Consider the following 18,387-nt stretch of genomic DNA (forward strand, 5'->3'; position numbering starts at 1 on the left):
CCGTAGGCGTGTTGACGAGGCACCGTAGGCGAGTTGACGAGGCACCGTAGGGGAGACGACCAGGCACCGTAGGGGCATTTTATTCCCCGAGCTGACCCCCTCAGTGCGCCGGCCGGCTGCCCATTGTCTTGCGTCTTGGTCGGCGCGTAGAAGGGGTCTCAGTAGACGTTCCCGCGGGCTCAGTAACAATAGTTGGTCCGCCAAGCCCGGTTAGTCACAATGGCGACGAGGCAAGAGCGTAACGGTGGCGTTCCGAGACAAGGTTACCGCTGCTGTCGCAACTGGCAGGCAAAACTTGCACGTCATCGGGCTGTTCTTAACAGCGCCTCCATGGCCCGGAAAATCTCGACTGTCCAGTGCTGTCAACCGCTGGGCAGGATGAGAAGGACTGGTGGCCAGGGGGTGATGCAGTGACCATTTGTAAGTAGCGACCACTTGTGTAATAATGTCACCGCCCCAAAACATCCAACAAGGACAGGCAACTGCAAAACGAACCCCACAACACGGCTCTGCGCTGAGATGACGTACCTTGGCTCTCACTTTAGACCCGCTAGGCTTCAAGCTGCCTCTCGTCCTTGGTCCGGGTTTCGCTGCCCACCCATAGGAACATGTTCAATCACCAACTCGCCCATCTTGCCGTCTTAATTCAAAGAAAACATAAGTGCAGAAACAAAAAATGCTGCATTTCGCTATACCATTTGTTGAAGCTATTTCGTGCTGACAAGTTCAGCAATCATGGAGGGAATCCTGCTAAATGAGAGGGATCTTCTTGGCCTAACGAAATTAACAATAATAACCGTAAAATTTAGGCGGGACCCTAAAACGCGGAATTGAAATTAGCCTGCTGAGAGCATCCGTATTGCTAGTCAACTTTCCCTTTTTATATCTAACGGAGAAGTTGTACTCTTGGAGAGTGAGGCTCCATCGGAGCAAGCGGCTATTTTTGTGTGACATTTGATTTAGCCACGTCAGAGGACAGTGGTTGGTCTCGAAGATGAACTTCGCTCCGTACAAGTAACACGACAACTTCTGGGCGGCCCAAACTAAACAAGCGCATTCCTTATCTGAAGCACTGTAGGCTTACTCCCTTACATTTAGTTTACGGCTGGCATAGAGGATAGGATGCTCCTCGTTATCGTCGCCGACCTGACTAAGTAACACGCCCATACCTCTGTCGCTTGCGTCGCATTGAACTATGAATTCCTTTGGGTAGTCTGGCGCGCGAAGCACAGGACGAGAAACCAATAGCGTTTTGAAACTTTGGAAAGCGTTCTCTTTGTCCATATCCCAGTGTACGCTACTCGGTGCTCCCTTTCGGAGGGCGTCCGTTAATGGACTTGCCATTTGCGAGTAATTCGGAATGTACCGTCGATATTACCCCGCAAGACCCAAAATTGAACGAAGGTCTATTTTCGTGCGTGGCTGAGAAAATTCTCCAATCGTAGCTATGTTCAGCTCGGCCGGCCGTCTCGTGCCCTGGCCGACAACATGGCCCAGATAAGTAACGTGTGAACAACCAAATGTACACTTTTCCGCTTTCATCGTTAAGCCGGCTTCCGTCAACCGTGAGAACACCTATTTGAGGTGCGATACGTGTTGTTCCCAGCTGTCCGAAAAAATTGCTACATCTTCAAGATATGGCAAGGCGAACTCCTGCAAGTCCTTTGGACAATATCCATTAACTTAGAGAAGCTAAACGGCGCGTTCTTCAGCCCGAAGCTGAGTGCGAGAGGGCGAAAAGTGCCTACAGGTGAGATGAATGCGGCATAGCGGCTGGCACTTTCTGAAAGGGGAACTTGCCAGTACCCCCCACTAAATCTATAGTTGAAATGTATTTCGCAGCGCTAACTCTTTCAATTCGTTCGTCAATGTTGGGTATCGGGTACAGCTGATCTCTAGTGATGGCATTTAACTTCCTATAGTCAACACACGGACGAGGGTCCTTGTTAGGGGTTTCTACCAGTATTAGCGGTGACGTGTAGTCACTATCAGCGGGCTCAATAACTCCAAACTCTTGCATGCGCTGTATCTCTGCCTCCATAATTTCTCTCTATCTTTGAGACACCCTGTAAGGCTTTGATCCTACGGGTTCGGTTGATGTCAGCTCTATTTCATGCGTTATTAGTTCGGTTCTACCCGGCCGATCGCTGAATCTGTGCAGATATTCCCCTAACACCTCTTTTAGCTCATCTAGCTGCTCGGGTCTTAGAGCGTGCGAGCTTACCGAATGTTTTACTACTTCTTCTAGGCCGATTTCAGAGTTGGAGGTCGCCTTATACTCCTTAAACTTGGTACTAGTGCCCTCCTGCTCTTTGATGGTATAGTTAACGACTCCGCTCCGCTCCGCATATGGCTTTATCAAATTGCAGTGATATATCTTCACCTTTTTCCTGCGACCGGGCATTTTCAGAGCATAGTCAGTATCTAAATGCTTGTGCAACACTTTAACGGGCCCGTCCCAGTGAACTTCAAGCTTGTTCTTTCTTGAAGGTTTGAGGATCATTACCTGGTCTCCGGCGTTAGATATACTAAGCCTCGCATTCTTGTGGTAATAGAATTTGGCGTTCTTTGGAGCTATTCCCATGTTCTTTCCGACTAGTTTTTGGGTTGCGCTTAGCCGCTCCAGCAGATTTAGCACGTATTCAGCCACTGTAGGACTCTCTCCTCTTTCCTCCCACATCTCTCTTAACATTCTTAGTGGAGAACGGAGTGTCCTCCCATACACTAGTTCTGCTGACGAGAACCCTGTCGCTTCATGTGGAACAGTTCGTAAAGCAAACAAAGTTGCTGGCAGACAGATCTCCCATTCCTCCTTGTGCTCGTAACAGAGCGCACGCAAAACTCGCTTAGCAGTGAATGCCACCTCTCTACACTGTTTGACTGAGGGTGATAGACGGAACTGTGTATTAACTTTACCCCGCACTTTTGCGAGAATGTGGAAGTCACTGCAGTGGTGAATACTGACCCTTGATCCGCCTGAATTTCGGCTGGAAACCCAACTCGTGCAAACACTGTCAAAAGCGCGTCTACTACTTTGGTGGAGCTGAGCTCTTTCAGAGGGATTGCTTCTGGAAACTTTGTAGCCGGACTCAGCATGGTAAACAAGTACCTTTAACCCGATTTTGTTTTTGGTAGAGGCCTTACTGTGTCTATTACAAGTCGTCTGAAAGGCTCTGTTATTAAGGGCTCTACCTTTAGTGGAGATTTCCATGTCTCTCCTTGTTTACCCGAGCGCTGGCAGGCGTCGCATGATCTTACAAAGTTTTCTACGTCTTTGAAACAGTCAGGCCAATAGTATTCCATAAGCAATCTTTCCTTTGATTTGTTTAAGCCCACGTGGCCCAACCTCCCATTTCCATGACAGAGACTCAGAAGGTTCTCCCTGTACCTAGTTCTGACTAGGTACAGAACTGATCTAAAATCCTACCCTTTCGATCTCTGTAGTGCCGATAAAACAATCCTCCTCTCTCTTGTATCGTCACGTTGCACCTAGCAATGCCTTCTTTAGCTGTGCGGGGTAATTTAGCTAAGCTGTCATAATTCTTTTGCTGGGCTGCCAGTGACTCTCTGTCCACACGTAAGAGCTGATCAAAGTTCTTTGAGGCCGGTGATAGTAACGACCCTGTCTCGCTTGCGATTGCATCAGCGGGCTCTTCCTGCAGGGGTGAACTTTGACACCCTGGCGATCCGCTCTCACTGAGCTGGTCAGCTGGCGGGCTTTCTTCGACCGTTTTTTCGTCCTTCGAGCCTAGCTTGGATTCGGTTATTGAAGTTATCCCCTTTTCTGCTTCCACTGGAGCAGCTTGTGCATTTTCAGGCGAAAGCGACGCGATCTTACGAACTTGGCCTCGCGTCAATGATTTTACTACGCCCTCTCGCAATTTAAGCCCTTTGTCGCACAGTAACTGATTCGAACGATTCGAAAAGATGTAAGGGTACTGCAGTGACAAAAATTTAGAAACTCCAGCCTCAGTCTCTAGCTCCCCGAATGGTCCACTGATTTTGACTTTGGCCATGGGCAGACACACGCTTTCTTCTGCAACCTGTTTGATCCATGCTACTTCTCCGGTGAAGTCATCTACCGTCACGTAAGACGGATGGACAATGTCCATCGTGGCGGCACTGTCTCTTAGCATTCGGCATAGTTTGCCACTAACTTGCAGGTCGTTAAGATAGGGGCTTAAAAGTTCAATATTCTCGTCTTTTTTATCCACGTATTAGAAAACTACGCTAGGCTTTCCGCAGTTCACAGCGATATGTCCCAGTTTGTGGCACTTATAGCAGCGGATCGGCTTAAAGATTCGAATTTTCTTTTCTGCTCTTTTTGTACGGTTTCCCCGTTAGGTTTGTCCTGGCTCTTTTCTGCGGGCTTTTCCTCCACTTCTACAGGCTCCGATCGTCTAGTCTGCGAACCCTTTTTAAACGGAAATGGTTTCCGCGGTCTATTTCGACCGTCCCAATTTGCGTCCTCGGCGTTCAACTTTCTACGCGTTGCGTACTCTTCGGCTAACTCAGCCGCCCTTTCCACTGTGTTTACGTTCCTTCTGTCTTGCACCCACAGTTTCACAGCTTGAGGGATGCTTTTGTAAAACTGCTCTTGACACATGCATTCAATGATCATGTCGCTGCTGTCGTACGCTTCCGCGCTTTTCAGCCACTCGACTAGGTTGGCCTTTAAGCCGTATGCAAACTCCGGATACCCCTCGCTATCTTTCTTGCCTGTGCTCCTAAACCTTTGCCGAAAAGCTTCGACTGAAAGGCGGTATTTCTTCAGGAGACTAGCCTTAACTTTTTCATAATCATATGCATCCTGTGCACTCAGTCTAGCGATTACTTCCGCTGCCTCACACGACAATATAGACAGAAACCGCTGTGGCCATGTACTCGGACCAAAGTTCATCTTCTCACAAGTCCTTTCAGAATTGCCTAGGAACAAGCCTAAGTGGGTCCCAACCTCAAATGCCTTTAATAGCCTATCCATGCAGTATGATTCTGCCTCACGTGATCGTCTCAGAGCCCCTTCACTTCCTTGAGGCAACTCCAAACGTTTGCTTTCAAGTTCCAATTGCATTTTTCTTAAGTTGCGTTCCTCTCTCTCCCTGTCTCGTTCTTCTCTTTTTTTCCGAAGTTCCAACATTTCAATTTCTTCCTCACTGGCCTGTTCGGAAATTAGCTTCAGTAATTAGGATTTTAGCATTTCCTTGCGTACATCTAGGCCCAGTTTCTCACCAACAATCAACAATTCGTCTCTCAGCAATGTCCTTAGCTCCATGATTGCTGCTTTACTGTCTTGGTCCTGCTCGCTAAATCTAGCTAGGAAAACACAACCTAGCTAACACTCAACAATGTAGCTTCCCTACTGTTCTAAAGAGAACAACCACAAAATGAAGCCTAGAGAGTAAAAGCAAGAACCAAGCACTCACCGCAGACACACCACCACGTCGCAAAGTCCATTTTACCGCTGTCAGCCAGTTGTCAGCATTGGGGGCTCAATCCCATCGCTCGTAACCAGTCGTCAAGATTGGAGTCGAGCATGAATTAGAAGGTAGCTGGCCCATGCCGTCGTCCAACTTATCCACGCTGAGGGCGTTGATGAAGGGAAGGACTGCTTCTCATCGAGGACGAGGAATATGGGTTTATTTACAGTATCTTCATCAGTCTAGCATGACTGCGAGAGAAAGTACATCAGTCTAACATGACTGCTTGAGAGAGAGTGTCCTGAGCAGCCGCACAACAGCGGTTTATAAACACTTGGTCCTCCCCCGATACCCAGGTGATGGAAACGGCCGTCCAGGCTCAGTAGGCGAGTTGACGAGGCACCGTAGGCGAGGTGACGAGGCACCGTAGGGCAGACGACCAGGCACAGTAGGGGCTTTTATTCCCCGAGCTGACCCCCGCAGCGCGCCCGCCGGCTGCCCACTGTCTTGCGTCTTGGTCGGTGCGTGGGAAGGGGTCTCAGTAGACGTTCCCGCAGGCTCAGTAACAATAGTTGGTCCGCCGAGTCCGTTTAGTCACAATGGCCACGAGGCTAGAGCGTAACGGTGGTGTTCCGAGACAAGGTTGCCGCTGCTGTCGCAACTGGCAGGAAAAACTTGCACGTCAGCAGGCCGTTCTTAACCATATATATATATATATATATTGTAGTGGAATGCCCGGCGCCGCAGCCACATTGCCAGTCGCCCGGGAGGCGCGAGCTCGAGATTGCCTGAGCTGCTGTGGTTGAGACACGCTGCCTGCTGCTGTCTTTTGCTGTATTCCTATTAGATTCTCGTGGAGGTGCTACGATTTTCCCCAACCTAGAATCACGCACCCGAACTCTGCCATCCGTCACGCCTGACGACCCCAGCCCGACATCCCCTCCGGTTACTCCAGCCATCGTATGTGCCGGTGCCCAGCGTCAGCGGGATCCTGATATTTTCAGCGGCACCGATGAGAAATACTTTGAAGATTGGCTGGAACGTATGGACGCGCCAGCAACACCAACAAATGGGACGATCCCCTAAAGCTCGGCAACCTGATCTTCTATTTATCGGGCGCCGCCAAGCTGTGGTTAAAAAACCACGAAGCCAATCTCCGCATGAGGGTAGCTTCAAAACCGGCATCGCAGAAGTTTTAGGCCGCCTTGGCGTGCGCAAACTTCGCGCTGAACAACGCCTACGAAGCCTATCCTAGCAAATTGGGGAAACGTTCGCCAGCTACATAGATGACGTCGTCGACCTCTGCCGGCGTGTCAAACCGACGATGGCGGAGGCGGACAAGGTACGTCACATCATGAAGGGCATTTTCGACGATGCCTTTCATATGCTCGTCTCGAAAAACCGAGACACATTTGTTGGGCTTACTCCCCTCGTGCGCGAAAAGGCCTCCTGACGTACAATTCGGCCCACTCAAAGGTAGTAAAAAGAGGCATCGCCAACCTCTGGCTGGAGTCATCGCTCCGGAAGTCGTGTGTGCATGAGATGCAAGGAAGTTTTGACAACCAACTGGGCAGGCTCGTTGCAGCTGGCTTCCCTGAGTCGGTCTTGGTCCCTGTGGCAGAAACGCTTTTGAAGGAGTTGAAGGCTGGGGTAAGCAGGGTAGAGCCGAAGAAAAAAGAGTGGCCTGTAGTGGTACCATACATCCATAAAGTCCATATCCAGCTTTCCTGGACACGTACCAACTAGCGCCCCAAGCGGCCCCGGCATGAAGCTAGCGCGTTTTCAATGGAACGAGCGGGTTTTTCGCGAATAACAAAAGCTGCAGGTCAATTTTTGAAAAAGGCAGGTGACAGACGTGTTCTGGAAGACAATCCACACGAGCCAAATTCAGTGATCACGCTATGGCACGTAAGAATTTTGTTCCCACAGCAGTTAAAGATTTAGCAATGGAAGCCTATGGAAACGACGAAAATATGTACTCAATTTTCAAGGCGAGAACGGTGTCTGTGATAAAACTACGGCGTCTAACGTAACACCCAGTGCAGCGGATGTAGTCCGGAGACTCAGCTTTCGATTGATGCTTATCTCGACTCTCCACATATAGCGTAACACTGTTCCCAAAAGCGTTTTTTGTAATACTGTGATGAAAATTTGCGTGGTATCTATAAAAACATGAACGTACCACTTGGCGAAGCCTCGGAAGCCGTGGCCGAGTGGTAGAATCGCACGCACATTCAGTCTCGCCTCACGGTGCAGCGGTTGAATTCCCGCTTCGCACTTTTCTTTTTTAGGCCGCATACGACCTAGTTTTGTAGTCTCTCACTAGATGGCAGACACACGAAACCCAAAATTTGATTTCGGTTCTAGTTTTACAGCAGCGCAGTTTTTTTTAAAGCCGCATAGGGCTTAGTTTTATAATCTCCCACTAGATGGCGAAAACACAAAACTCAAGATTTTCTTTCAGTTCTGGTTTTCCAGTGGTGCTCTTGAAATATGTTTTCTATCTTTCCTCCCTAAAATGTAGCAGTATCGTGTTCATTTGTTAAGTCATCGCTTTTATGAAGATTTTATTCATTGGACATGATAACTAGAAGCTTGCGCATAGGTTTGTGTTATGCAAAAAAGAAACCTTGCCGCTTTGAAGCATGGACCCCGGGAGAACAAAATTACTATTCATATTGCGTTCTTCTGGAAGGTCCGTTTTCTTCGACTTGCGGCTGTCCTTAATGGCACACACTACGAGCGAATCAGGTCCACCTGGGCCACAATGCCACACGGTGGCCAGTGTCATTCCTATGCAACATTCGTGTGGAACAAAGGGTCTGCTAAGCTGAGTCGCTGCCCGAACGTTAATTATTTCTAAAGATTCATCCAAATCAGAAATGCACCAGCTAGGAGAAGATGTGCAGCGTCTGGATTGATAGCTACTTTTTGTGTTCCCTACAGCCAAGTGGTATGAATCCGTAGGTGTGGCCGCAAAAAAAAATCACTTGAATAAATGTCCCGTGCTGTGTCTGACCCGGTCGCTCTACAGAGAATCTAGCATGGCTAGCCGTCAGCATTTATAATAAACATATGGCGTCGCTCGTTCGGTGCATTTGCTTTTAATGCGCAGCATTCACTGGCGAGTACCCCAGCAATTTGGTAGCAAAATCATGCAAAATTGTGTCTGCAACGCCAAAAAACTTGACGCATTTCCCATATAAATACATAGGCCTTCATAAAAAGGGTTGGGGAGGACAACATGGAATTGGAAGTAGCATCAGCATAAATTTGGGCGTGATACAGGGATGGGCCAAGTTGAATTTGGTAGTGATGTGGGAGTGGCCCAACGTACATTTGGGGTGAAATGGTAGTGAGCCAAGCTGAATTTGAGGCTGATGTGGGGGTGGCCCAACCTAAATTTGAGGTGATATAGGGATGGGTAAGCCTAAGTTTGGGGGAATATGGGGGGTGGGCCAGCCTAGATTTGGGGATCATATGGGAGTGGGCCAACCCGGATTTGGGGATCATATGGGGGTGGGCCAACTTAAATTTGGGGGTGACATGGGTACGGCTAACCTAACCATGTGGGTGATGTGCGGCTGGGCCAAGCTGAATTGGGGGGTGATGTATGGGTGGACTAACCTTAATTGGTGGGTGATTTGCGGTGGGCCAACCTAAATTTGAGGTGATCGAGTGGTGGGCCAGCGTTAGTTTGAGGCGGATTTGGGGGTGGGCCTACCTAGATTTGCAGGTGGTATTGGAGTGGGCCAATCTAAATTTGGTGGTTTGTGGAGGCGGGCCAATCTGTATTTGGGGGTGATATTTATTTATTTTATTTATTTATTTATTCAATACTGTTAATCCCGTCAGGGATCGTAACAGAAAGGGTATTCAAAAAAGTACAATGACATACAAACATGACAATAATAACGATTTAGAAATACACATTAATACACAGAATAAACTTATACATGAGTAGCAGTAAAAAATATACAATCATGTTCACGCTGCAAGATTTGGGTTGGACAGATAATTGTGTTAAAATGCAAAACAAAGGTAGTAACAAAGTGATACTGACAGTAAACAAAAATAATTACTGAGATGTAAGTAGACCGTTTTCAACAAGCGTGATAAACGCTGTTAGTGATGAACTATTAACAGAGCCCCCGCATATGGTGCTGGTACTACCTAAATGTGGGGGCAATCTCGGGGTCTGCCAATCTGAATTTGGGGGCGTTATGGGGGTCGGCCAACCTAAATTGTGTGGTGCGTGGACTCGAAATTTGGGGGCGATTTATTGAAATTCGTGGGTGGACCAACTTGAAAATTAGGGGTGGCCCAATTGAAATTTGGGATTGGCCCAAGTTGAAGTTTAAGGCTGGGCGAAATTAAAATCGGGCGTGACCGACTTTAAACTTCGGGGTGGGCTAATTTAAATTTGAGGGTGTGCCAACTTGAAATTTGGGGTGGGTCTACCTAATGTTTGGTGGTGGGCTAATTGAAATTTGGTGACCTGTATACGAATAGTTAGAGAACACCAGTGGTGTTTTTGCACCCTTTTCGTAATCACGAAGTACGTACATTAATAACTGTTAGCCAATACCCCTCAAGGTGAGCTACCACTCGAGCGTTCCCAGCCCACTGGGCTAATAATGTCACAGGGGTGCCCTCATCGTGAGGACTGCGACGTTCAATGTGGAGATCCACAAGAACTTATCGCAGATGGAGCTGACCATTTTCACACCAATGTCATCGCTAACACTACTCGCTCGTGCTAGACGCAACACAAGCTTACAACGATCATAATTCAACTTTCAATCGCAGGCTAGTCGACACGCTCTCAGTGCACAATTTCGCCAATCATATGGATAGGAACCTTGCTGGATGTTTTACTGTTATGTTGCGTCGTTTTTCACGAAGGCCTTCTCCCGCAAAGAGAATACATTTTTGAGATTAAGGATGCAAGCTAGTAGAAAACTCATACGAAGCAAATGTATAAACGGTTATAGTGATTTTTCATAAAAATATATAAGCAAATAAGATTTCAGATGTTTCGACCGGACATGACAACGATTTCTTCCCGCCTGTTACAGGGCTTTGACCGAAAACCTAATCATTTTGCCCAAACGTGTTGTTGCCCCAATACTACATTGGCTAAATGTACAAAAGTGCGGTGCGTGGTCACAGCTGCAAAGCCAGTCTATTTTGTGTACCGTTGTTGATATTGTAGTAATGTGGAGTTTTCTCTTCATAAGAGCACAGAAAGAAAATTATTACAGTTGGTAGCTAAGCGCAAAGTACATTGAAAGGTCTGACACCAGTGATATTTTTTTTTTAATTTGCGGGTTGGTCTTCTCGGCTGGTAGATCGCTGTCCGATCAGTTCAGCGAAATTTATTCGTGTGCAACTGCAGCAAAAACACCGATGCTACCGTTACATTGCCAGGACCTTTATGCCATCCACACACACAAGAAGGACACCAGATAATTGGCACACGCACTTTTATAAACTGATATTGTTTTGTTAATTTAGGTGGAGCGAGGTGTCTGCGAACGGAGCATTTTCTTACTATCAGTCCAGTGTTAGCAGTGAGAAGCAGTTCGGTCGATCATACCCATGAGGGCATACTAGCCATTGTAACGCTTTAGTATAGGACAAGTGAAGTGCTAAGAACTTGGCGACTTGGCGTGCCTTGCCCTTTCCGCAGGTCGTCCATCCATTATGTTATGGTGACGATCAACGTTGTGTCCGTCAGGCCTCCTCATTATTTTTAGCTTCACCATCGCGAGAGCGGACAGAGAAAGGAAGCTTTCTTCACAATCAGTTCCACCGGGATTCCACCACTCGTAACTGCTGCAATATGCATTCAGTGGCTGGGCATGCTAACCGCATCCTTAGTTTCACAATCGTTAGAGCGTGCAGAAAAAAGGAGAGCTTTGGTCGCTATCACTACCCCGAACCCATGTCAATGCAGATATAAGTACGTGCAGGGGCTGGGCATGCTAACTTCTGCGCTACCACCTGCCGCCGCCTCCTTAGATCTTCCACGCATACCTGCTTCTTGTTTTCATCGCAGACGCATGCAGGGCAAACACGGATGAGAAAAAAATCTCAGTGCCCTTCCACTCTGTGAAACAGAATGACCAGCAAAGCTGTGTATGTGGGCCCCTTAATGGCGAACTGTACCTCCGCCGCGGGTCGGCCCGCCATTGCACTGTCTTCGGGATCGGTCCACGTATGGGGAGTGCTTAACGCCTGCTTCACCGCCACCGGGGGTCAGTCCGGCATTGTACTATCTTCGGGATTATGTTCTACACGTGGACACGACAGTGGAGAAAGCAGCCCTTAAGAGGAAGCTTTAGCTCGGGTGATTTAATCTAAATATATGTAAAAGGAGAATTCGTTTTTCTCGGCAACCACTGCACCAAATTTGACAAGGTTTGTTACACTTCAAAGAAAAACGTAAAATCTAGTGGCTGTTGGTTTCGAATTCTTTATTTAGGTTGTGGCGACGGGCGACCACGTAGACCGGTGATGTCTCGGGCTCTCGCGGGAGAGGAAGAACCGACACTCGATCTCTAAGCGTAGCATTCTTTTAATAATCTCTTTCGGAACGCTAGCCCGTGCCGGAGTGTGCCAGCCGCTCGAGCCCTCTGTAGACGCGAGATTCTACGTCATCTCTCGTGCGACGCCGATGCTGCTGCAACCAGGCCCCACACACTCTCAAGTTCAACAAATGGCCACAGAGGGCGAAAAATCTATCGAGGTGTGTTTCAGCGTAAGCGCGCAAGTGAAGCTCTGTAATTTGGTCGCATACTTTAATTCGTGCTTTTTCTGCTAGGGGCGCTGAACATGCTGAATTTTTTGCGCGAAGATTTTTCGCGCGATGCGCGAAGAGCGAGCGGTCAAGAGCGATCCTGTGCACGAGGCTTCAGCGACTTCGTTCGTAGCTAAGTACTCTTTTATCTTTATTAGCTAGTGTTTTGAAGTGTTTTCTTTTGCATGGAGTAGGGGCGCAAATCTTGAATTCTTGGTAGTAGTAGTAAACGCGTGAGTAAACGTACCGGCTTTGTCTAGGTCTGGCGGCTCCCCCGTTACGCCTAGGTGGTAGGAGGGACCTATTTGATAGGCTTATTTAATTCTTTCAGCTAGGTCTTCGGATTCTTACATGGAGTAGGGAGTGATAATTCTTTATTTTTGTTTGGGATAGTGGTCGAGGTCGGCTTTGCGTGAGTGATTTGGCGAACTTGCTCGTTGGGCCTAGGGACGTAGGCCTAGCGATGAAATCGAAAAACGTGAAGGCCGCGGGGGACGGGGAGCAAGTGCAGTGCGACGAGTGCTTGCGCTGGTGCTTCCTCGACGAGACTAAATTCAAGAATTTAGCAGACGCGGAGGGGTCTAGTTTCACGTGCAGGTCGTGCGAGGGCGTCAGGGAAGCCGTCCAAAAACTGGAAGGGAATTGGGCGGCTAAGTTCGAATAGCTTAAGGCAAACCTGAGGGAGGAGCAGGAGAAGCGGGTAGCACTGCAGGCGAAAGTTGAAAATTTCGTCAAGGTGGAGGCGGCCCAGGCCGCGCAGTTAGTAAGGACTGTGGCCGAGCTTGAGGAAGAGAAAGAAAGGAGTGCCGAACTGAAAAAAACGGCTCGACGCACTTGAGACGCGGGCAGCGGAGAATGTCGGGTCAGGACACCAAAGCGGTGGCAAAGACTCAGAAAGTAGGGTAGACCCTACAGGCGAAGTGGGAGGCAGGGAGCCAAAGCAAGCGGTCGCCAGCTCGCCGGCGGTGAATCGGCGTAGCTATAGTGAAGCAGCGCAACACGCCCCGAGTGAGGCGACGCTGCAGCCACAGGAAGCTGGAAAGAGCGGCACCTACCTTAAGGCCACGCGGAAAAAGCAGGAGCCCAGGGGACAATGCCCTTTGTCGAGTCGGAATCACGCGGAAAAGGACACAGGGAAGCAGGGAGAGGTAGGAGAGAGTTAAAGGGTGATTATCGCTGGCGACTCAAACATGGCTGGGTGCTCAAAAGCAATTGTGGAGAGGGGGAAAGGCGACAAAAGAGTGGCGGTAGGCCCATTTCCAGGGCGGACACTGAGTTCTGTCATGGAGCGAGCAAAAGAAAAGCTCACGGAAAATGCCCACGTGCGCAACCTTGTCGTAGTAGCAGGTGGGCTAAATGACGTCCTAAACAGGAAAGGGCCAGGACTAGCCCAGCGCTTGGCGAAGGGGGTGGACGACTTGCGCGAGCTATCCCCTCAAGTGCAGATTATGGTATGCACGGTGCCGGAGGTGCCTGTGCGTGACATTCACGTACAAGGAGCCGCAATGGCTGCCAATGAGGCAATATGGAAAATGAGCCGAGAGAAGGGCTTCGAGGTTCTCGACGTAAACAGGGAAGTAAGAAGTTGTGGTGGTTTTAAACGAGATGGGATCCACTTCAATTACAGGCTAGCACGAGAACTGGGCTGGTGACTTGGGGGTGGCGCTGTTGCTTTTTTAGGGGGCCCGCGGGCGCTCAGGAGGTCAGAGTAGGTAGTAAAGAAGAAAGTCCCCTAGGGGAACGTCAGAAGAGAACGCCGTCGATAACAGAAAAAGGAGGAAATCAAGAACAAGAGCTCGCCATGCAATAGGCTACATAAACATGCAGGGCGGCAGAAGAAAGGAAAAGTGGGCAGAGATTGAGGAGCAGTTACATAGAGAACAAATAGGGGTGTATGCGGTTACAGAAACGCACCTTAGAGACTCAGAAGAGCCACCAGTTATTGAGAATTATGTATTGGAAGGGTGCAACAGAACTAAGTCGGAAAGAAAGGGAGGGGGAGTCGGAATGCTCATCCATCAGGGAGCCAAATGGAAAAGAGTAAATTCACAATGTCAAGAGCATCTTTGATTATCAGGTACAATGAGTGGGAAAGAAACTTGGCTGGGAGTTACGTATTTGTGAACCGGAAAAATTGCACAGAGAAGAATAAAGAGTTAGTGGAATGCATAAGCGCTGATATTAAGGGTTTCGGGAATGGTGCTGAGATTGTCCTATTAGGTGACATGAATGCCCACATACAGGATTTATATGGCTACACCGACAATAACGGGAAGTCAATGCAAGACCTTTGCGAGCAACATAACCTCGTGATCGTGAATACAGGGCCTAAGTGTGAAGGACAGAGCACGTGGGAAGTGGGAAACCGGCAATCGACCATTGATTACTATCTGATGACAGAAGGAATTCATGATAAGTTGAGAGGAATGGTCATCGATGAGGAAGGGTTTAGCAGCATAGGGAGTGGCCATAAACGCATCATATTGAAAATGGGATATGTAGTTGGGAAAGAGAGCAAGGAAAGCACAATGGCTAGTCCAAATTTGAACGCTGAACAAATAGCAAATATAGTCACTAGAGTTGAAGAAGAACTTGGCAAGTGGCCAAGTAAGGAGTGGAAATATGGTGAGCTTCTAAGTGTAATAACAACAGAAATACGGAAAGAGAAACAACATGTTCGTTGGAAAGGAAAAAAGATACCGAAAAGCTGGTGGAACAAGGAGATACGAGAAGCAATCGCCGAACGACAGAAGGCATCTCGAGAGCACACGCAGGCAAAGAAGGCGCAGTTGGCACAGGATGAAGTAACCAAGTAAGTGGGAAATATACCGGGAGAAAAAGTCTATGGTTCAAATACTGGTGCAAGCAAAATTAAAAGGTGAAAGTGAACGTTGGTTGTCAGAAATACGTGAGAAAAAGAAGGCCGCACCTAGAATATTTTGGAATCACATAAAATTATTAGGCAGGAAGTCAACAACAATAAACAACATATCCAAGACGAAGATGAAAACAGACTGGAAGGAGAAGCGGCAATAAATTACATCCGAAACGCAACAGCCGAATCCTTCCAAGGCAATGACGAGGTTGTACTTGATGAAAAAAAGAGCATGAAAGAGACCCAAGTGGAAAAGGAGCTGGTGCTGACAAATTTAAACTGGAAGAAAGCGGAAGAGAAAATTTCTAAGCGCACAGCCACAGGGCTAGACGAGGTTCCCATTAGGCTGATAAATGAACTGGGACCAAACAGTAAGGAAGCTCTGGTGAAAGCTGTGGAAAAAACATTTAAATATAGACGAATACCAGACAGTTGGCGACAAAGTAGAATGAATTTAATTTATAAAGGTAAGGGGGAAAAAGACAGCATTCACTCGTATAGACCGTTGACCATTACATCGGTAATATACAGGCTAGCAATGCAGGCAATCAAAGCTTCAAGCATGGGCAGAGAATAATGGCATTTTGGGAGAGCTTCAGAATGGCTTTAGAATAGGTAGGCGTTTGGATGATAACTTGTTTGTTCTTACTCAGTATATCGAAATATCAAAAGCAGAAGGCAGACCGTTGTATGTGACCTTTTTGGACAATAAAGGAACATACGACAACGTAGACCGCAACATTTTGTGGATATTCTGGAAGGGGAAGGCTTAGGTAATGATTGTCTACAGCTTTTGAGAAAGATTTACCTAGAAAATACCGTTTGCGTTGAATGGGAAGGGATGAGAAGCGCGGAGAAAGTTCAAATCAACAAAGGACTGAGGCAGGGGTGCCCTTTATCCCCGCTGCTATTTATGATGTACATGGTGAGGATGGAGAACGCGCTAGAAGGAAGTAATATCGGGTTTAATCTCTCATACAAACAGGCAGGTACAGTAATAGAGCAACAACTCTCAGGTTTATTCTATGCGGACGACATTGTGTTGCTCGCTAACATGCAAAGTGATTTGCAACGTCTGGCTAATATCTGTGGACAGGAAGGCAACAATTTAGGTTTGAAATTTAGTGTTAGAAAATCAGGTGTTATAGTATTCAATGAAAACAGTGAACAGACAGTGGAGATACAGGGCCAAGAAATACCTCGGGTAACAGAATATAAGTACTTTGGTATATGGATAAACGAAGGCAATGGATATATGGAAACACAGGAAAAAACCATAACAGTCAAGGGGAAGAGAAATGCAGCCATAATGAAGCACAGAGCGCTATGGGGATACAATAGGTACGAGGTCCTCCGAGGTATGTGGAAAGGGGCAATGGCTCCAAATCTTACTTTTGGAAATGCGGTTGTTTGCTTTAAATCAGGGGTACAATCAGGGCTCGATGGGAACCAAAGGTCAGTGGGTCGCCTCGCATTGGGCGCTCACGGGAAGACTACAAATGAAGCTGTGCAGGGGGATATGGGCCGGACTAGTTTTGAAGTGAGGGAAGCTCGCAGTAAATTTGAGTATGAAGAACGGCTGAGGAATATGGAAGAAAGTAAATGGGCTGGGAGAGTGTTCAGGTATCTGTACAGGCAAAACATTGATTCACAGTGGAGGAAAAGAACTAGGAAGCTTACCAGCAAGTATGCGGCCTTTGGGGTGGGTAACACAGCAACAAAGAAGGTCAAGCGGAAAGTCAGCGAGGCTGAATTAATCTGATGGGTGGCGGCAATGGAAAAGAAACCTGCCATGAGTAACTACTTAAGAGGAAAAAACGAAATCAGGAAAGAAACCATTTATGATAACTCAAAGGGAAGCTCATTACTTTTCGAAGCGAGATCGGGATGCCTTAGAACACGCACCTATAAAGCGAGATATAGGAAGGAAGAAGCATGTGCTTGCTGCGGTAAAGCTAGGGAAACGATGGAGCACATTTTATTAGAATGTGAAGACGTCTACCCAGCGGTCGATTTAGGCACCACTGGCCTCCTTGAAGCCCTTGGGTTCAGCGGGAGCACTGGTAAAGCAAACAGGTCCGCAATAGACATTAGTAAGAAGCTATTGGAGGATTGGTGGAAGAAAAGTAGGGAAACGACAAAAGACGGAGACGTACAAAAACACAGTTCGCAATAGGGGATCAGAAAATTTGGACGTGGTAGTTCAGAGTGTTTTTTTTCTTTTCTTTTTTCATTGGTTAACCTAGGTAGGATATTAGGCAGCATAGTAGCAGGAGCTTGGTGGCGCAATGCACCGCTCGTTCCAAAGGGGACGCTTATAACATCCATCCATCCATTCATCCATCCATCCATTTTTACTTTACAGAAACCATTGACATAAATAATCGAGGTGTCTAAGGGTGTTCTTTTTACCTCACGCAAATAGGCAGTTGATTTTTTAAAATTTGATTGCTGAAGCGGCTTTTTATTCATACCGTCAAGGTTTTTGTACTTGATTAACCACCGACAGCCGACAGCCTATTGGTATCGATGTGTTTCCTGGCCGTTGGCGTTCGAATACTACGGCGGCAAAACATTTTCGAAAGCATGCTGGTTTCGTCTGCGAGTCATTACATAGACGTGCTGTCAAGAGGTTTACTCTTGGCAAAAAATAGTGCCTCATTTTGTTTAGGCGTTGATTATCATAATGAATGTGGCGGAGGTTGAGGGAGTACGCTTGAAGGTACGTTTTTATGCCGTTGGTCTCCATAACACCGTAAGTACGCAAACCGATGTCAGAGAACACCCGATGCATCATTGTGTGTTCTCCGTCATCGCTTGTTTGCTGTACGCCTACTAATTCTTCATTTCTTCTTCAAGTGTTGTATCCTCCTTTTGTCCTTGTTCTCTTGTGCTTCACTTACAGCATGTCGTTCCGTCAGCTGTAATGCGCATTTGCAAAACCAATACATGTTTGATAAGGCGAAGTGGTTATCATAATTTCACTACACATGTATTAAGCTGGCACATATGGTTCAGATACAGATACCGGTATGCGGACTTGCACGACGTTGATGCGGAGGAAGGAACGAAATCAACTTTATTCAGGTCCTGCAGGCCACGAGAGCTTCGGGCTCTCATGGAGTGGGCGTCTCCCACGACGGAACCGGGAGGTTGATTAGGATAATTATGACACCCGTAAGGAAGAGGCAGCTAACGGCCGTAAGCTGTTGCGTTCTTTCCGCCAAACTACCCGGCCTGGTAGTGCTGTAAAGATGCTGTATAAAAGTGACACGCGGGGACAGGGAAATTAC

General features: G+C 47.6%; 1 pseudogene; it reads right to left on the reverse strand.

The window, feature by feature from the left end:
- Positions 1 to 362: 362 nt before the first annotated feature.
- LOC142591608 (uncharacterized) lies at positions 363 to 5,272 on the reverse strand (annotated as a pseudogene).
- Positions 5,273 to 18,387: the final 13,115 nt, after the last annotated feature.

Source organism: Dermacentor variabilis, chromosome 8, assembly GCF_050947875.1.
Source record: "Dermacentor variabilis isolate Ectoservices chromosome 8, ASM5094787v1, whole genome shotgun sequence".
Classification (NCBI taxonomy): Eukaryota; Metazoa; Arthropoda; class Arachnida; order Ixodida; family Ixodidae; genus Dermacentor; species Dermacentor variabilis.